Source organism: Leptonotus elevatus, unplaced genomic scaffold, assembly GCF_054856555.1.
Source record: "Leptonotus elevatus isolate MCC_2025b unplaced genomic scaffold, RoL_Lele_1.0 HiC_scaffold_109, whole genome shotgun sequence".
NCBI classification, from domain to species: Eukaryota; Metazoa; Chordata; class Actinopteri; order Syngnathiformes; family Syngnathidae; genus Leptonotus; species Leptonotus elevatus.
The window spans coordinates 85,001-90,000 of record NW_028233500.1 but is presented as its reverse complement, the minus strand read 5'-3'; positions in this window follow the sequence as shown (position 1 = coordinate 90,000).

Sequence of the window (5,000 nt, the reverse complement as noted above, 5' to 3'; positions counted from 1 at the left end):
TCAGGCCGACCCGAAGTGCCTCTTAGGCGGATAGGGGTTGGGCGAAACTCCCTTGAAAGTGGCACTCTGAAAAAATTTCCAAGTTTGGCTGACTTAGAAAAAATTCGAGAACCAGGATGAGGAGGGGGAAAATGTGGCCAGTCAGGCCGACCTGAAGTGCCTCTTAGGCGGATAGGGGTTGGGCGAAACTCCCTTGAAAGTGGCACTCTGAAAATATTTCCAAGTTGGGCTGACTTAGAAAAAATTCGAGAACCAGGCTGAGGAGGGGACCATCTGGCAAGGGAGTCCGACCTAAAGTGCATCTAAAGCGGATATGGGTTGGTCGAGCCTCCCTTGATTTGCCCTGGAGCTCCCACGTCTTAAAAAGGTCTCTCCTATAATTGTACACCAACCATTTTGAGGTTTGGGTGCAAACCTCTCGAATGGGGGGACTCGGTCCCCTATCTACAGCGCCCCTAATGACGACAGGTGGTACTGCGCCCCTGGTAGCCCGGCCATTGAAAATGAATGGGCCCATTCATTTCAATGGGGAATTTCGACCCCTGGTTGCCCGCCATTCATTTCAATGGGGAATTTCGACCCCTGGTCGCCCGCCATTCATTTCAATGGGGACTTTCGACCCCTGGTTGCCCGCCATTCATTTCAATGGGGGATTTCGACCCCTGGTCGCCCGCCATTCATTTCAATGGGGGATTTCGACCCCTGGTAGCCCGCCATTCATTTCAATGGGGGACTTCGACCCCTGGTAGCCCGCCATTCATTTCAATGGGGGACTTGGACCCCTGGTAGCCCGCCATTCATTTCAATGGGGGATTTCGACCCCTGGTCGCCCGCCATTCATTTCAATGGGGGATTTCGACCCCTGGTAGCCCGCCATTCATTTCAATGGGGGACTTCGACCCCTGGTTGCCCGCCATTCATTTCAATGGGGGATTTCGACCCCTGGTCGCCCGCCATTCATTTCAATGGGGGATTTCGACCCCTGGTCGCCCGCCATTCATTTCAATGGGGGATTTCGACCCCTGGTAGCCCGCCATTCATTTCAATGGGGGACTTCGACCCCTGGTAGCCCGCCATTCATTTCAATGGGGGACTTGGACCCCTGGTAGCCCGCCATTCATTTCAATGGGGGACTTCGACCCCTGGTTGCCCGCCATTCATTTCAATGGGGGACTTCGACCCCTGGTTGCCCGCCATTCATTTCAATGGGGGATTTCGACCCCTGGTCGCCCGCCATTCATTTCAATGGGGGATTTCGACCCCTGGTAGCCCGCCATTCATTTCAATGGGGGACTTCGACCCCTGGTTGCCCGCCATTCATTTCAATGGGGGACTTCGACCCCTGGTTGCCCGCCATTCATTTCAATGGGGGATTTCGACCCCTGGTCGCCCGCCATTCATTTCAATGGGGGATTTCGACCCCTGGTAACCCGCCATTCATTTCAATGGGGGACTTCGACCCCTGGTTGCCCGCCATTCATTTCAATGGGGGACTTCGACCCCTGGTTGCCCGCCATTCATTTCAATGGGGGATTTCGACCCCTGGTTGCCCGGCATTCGTTCCTATGTGGCGGGGGATTTCAACCCCAGGTCGCCCTCGTGTGGTTCTTTTTGGCGCAGCTGACGGGCTCCGCTGCTCGTGGAGGTTTGCTAGTGGAGGATAACCCCCTGCCTGGGCAACTCGAACGCCCGGCATTCGTTCCTATGTGGCGGGGGATTTCAACCCCAGGTCGCCCTCGTGTGGTTCTTTTTGGCGCAGCTGACGGGCTCCGCTGCTCATGGAGGTTTGCTAGTGGAGGATAACCCCCTGCCTGGGCAACTCGAACGCCCGGCATTCGTTCCTATGTGGCGGGGGATTTCAACCCCAGGCCGCCCTCGTGTGGTTCTTTTTGGCGCAGCTGACGGGCTCCGCTGCTCATGGAGGTTTGCTAGTGGAGGATAACCCCCTGCCTGGGCAACTCGAACGCCCGGCTCCCCCCCGGTCCGCTGGAGCTCCTCCAACGGCCAGCAACAAGCCCCGAAGACGGGCGCGCTCCCCGCGGTCCGCTGGAGCTCCTCCAACGGCCAGCAACAAGCCCCGAAGACGGGCGCGCTCCCCGCGGTCCGCTGGAGCTCCTCCAACGGCCAGCAACAAGCCCCGAAGACGGGCGCGCTCCCCCCGGTCCGCTGGAGCTCCGCCAACGGCCAGCAACAAGCCCCGAAGACGGGCGCGCTCCCCCCGGTCCGCTGGAGCTCCTCCAACGGCCAGCAACAAGCCCCGAAGACGGGCGCGCTCCCCCCGGTCCGCTGGAGCTCCTCCAACGGCCAGCAACAAGCCCCGAAGACGGGCGCGCTCCCCGCGGTCCGCTGGAGCTCCTCCAACGGCCAGCAACAAGCCCCGAAGACGGACGCGCTCCCCCCGGTCCGCTGGAGCTCCGCCAACGGCCAGCAACAAGCCCCGAAGACGGGCGCGCTCCCCGCGGTCCGCTGGAGCTCCTCCAACGGCCAGCAACAAGCCCCGAAGACGGGCGCGCTCCCCCCGGTCCGCTGGAGCTCCGCCAACGGCCAGCAACAAGCCCCGAAGACGGGCGCGCTCCCCCCGGTCCGCTGGAGCTCCTCCAACGGCCAGCAACAAGCCCCGAAGACGGGCGCGCTCCCCCCGGTCCGCTGGAGCTCCTCCAACGGCCAGCAACAAGCCCCGAAGACGGGCGCGCTCCCCGCGGTCCGCTGGAGCTCCTCCAACGGCCAGCAACAAGCCCCGAAGACGGGCGCGCTCCCCGCGGTCCGCTGGAGCTCCGCCAACGGCCAGCAACAAGCCCCGAAGACGGGCGCGCTCCCCGCGGTCCGCTGGAGCTCCTCCAACGGCCAGCAACAAGCCCCGAAGACGGACGCGCTCCCCCCGGTCCGCTGGAGCTCCTCCAACGGCCAGCAACAAGCCCCGAAGACGGGCGCGCTCCCCGCGGTCCGCTGGAGCTCCTCCAACGGCCAGCAACAAGCCCCGAAGACGGGCGCGCTCCCCCCGGTCCGCTGGAGCTCCTCCAACGGCCAGCAACAAGCCCCGAAGACGGGCGCGCTCCCCGCGGTCCGCTGGAGCTCCTCCAACGGCCAGCAACAAGCCCCGAAGACGGGCGCGCTCCCCGCGGTCCGCTGGAGCTCCGCCAACGGCCAGCAACAAGCCCCGAAGACGGGCGCGCTCCCCGCGGTCCGCTGGAGCTCCTCCAACGGCCAGCAACAAGCCCCGAAGACGGGCGCGCTCCCCCCGGTCCGCTGGAGCTCCTCCAACGGCCAGCAACAAGCCCCGAAGACGGGCGCGCTCCCCCCGGTCCGCTGGAGCTCCTCCAACGGCCAGCAACAAGCCCCGAAGACGGGCGCGCTCCCCCCGGTCCGCTGGAGCTCCTCCAACGGCCAGCAACAAGCCCCGAAGACGGGCGCGCTCCCCGCGGTCCGCTGGAGCTCCTCCAACGGCCAGCAACAAGCCCCGAAGACGGACGCGCTCCCCCCGGTCCGCTGGAGCTCCGCCAACGGCCAGCAACAAGCCCCGAAGACGGGCGCGCTCCCCGCGGTCCGCTGGAGCTCCTCCAACGGCCAGCAACAAGCCCCGAAGACGGGCGCGCTCCCCCCGGTCCGCTGGAGCTCCGCCAACGGCCAGCAACAAGCCCCGAAGACGGGCGCGCTCCCCCCGGTCCGCTGGAGCTCCTCCAACGGCCAGCAACAAGCCCCGAAGACGGGCGCGCTCCCCCCGGTCCGCTGGAGCTCCTCCAACGGCCAGCAACAAGCCCCGAAGACGGGCGCGCTCCCCGCGGTCCGCTGGAGCTCCTCCAACGGCCAGCAACAAGCCCCGAAGACGGGCGCGCTCCCCGCGGTCCGCTGGAGCTCCGCCAACGGCCAGCAACAAGCCCCGAAGACGGGCGCGCTCCCCGCGGTCCGCTGGAGCTCCTCCAACGGCCAGCAACAAGCCCCGAAGACGGACGCGCTCCCCCCGGTCCGCTGGAGCTCCTCCAACGGCCAGCAACAAGCCCCGAAGACGGGCGCGCTCCCCGCGGTCCGCTGGAGCTCCGCCAACGGCCAGCAACAAGCCCCGAAGACGGGCGCGCTCCCCGCGGTCCGCTGGAGCTCCTCCAACGGCCAGCAACAAGCCCCGAAGACGGGCGCGCTCCCCCCGGTCCGCTGGAGCTCCTCCAACGGCCAGCAACAAGCCCCGAAGACGGGCGCGCTCCCCCCGGTCCGCTGGAGCTCCTCCAACGGCCAGCAACAAGCCCCGAAGACGGGCGCGCTCCCCCCGGTCCGCTGGAGCTCCTCCAACGGCCAGCAACAAGCCCCGAAGACGGGCGCGCTCCCCGCGGTCCGCTGGAGCTCCTCCAACGGCCAGCAACAAGCCCCGAAGACGGGCGCGCTCCCCGCGGTCCGCTGGAGCTCCGCCAACGGCCAGCAACAAGCCCCGAAGACGGGCGCGCTCCCCGCGGTCCGCTGGAGCTCCTCCAACGGCCAGCAACAAGCCCCGAAGACGGGCGCGCTCCCCCCGGTCCGCTGGAGCTCCTCCAACGGCCAGCAACAAGCCCCGAAGACGGGCGCGCTCCCCGCGGTCCGCTGGAGCTCCTCCAACGGCCAGCAACAAGCCCCGAAGACGGGCGCGCTCCCCGCGGTCCGCTGGAGCTCCGCCAACGGCCAGCAACAAGCCCCGAAGACGGGCGCGCTCCCCGCGGTCCGCTGGAGCTCCTCCAACGGCCAGCAACAAGCCCCGAAGACGGGCGCGCTCCCCCCGGTCCGCTGGAGCTCCTCCAACGGCCAGCAACAAGCCCCGAAGACGGGCGCGCTCCCCCCGGTCCGCTGGAGCTCCGCCAACGGCCAGCAACAAGCCCCGAAGACGGGCGCGCTCCCCCCGGTCCGCTGGAGCTCCTCCAACGGCCAGCAACAAGCCCCGAAGACGGGCGCGCTCCCCCCGGTCCGCTGGAGCTCCGCCAACGGCCAGCAACAAGCCCCGAAGACGGGCGCGCTCCCCGCGGTCCGCTGGAGCTCCTCCA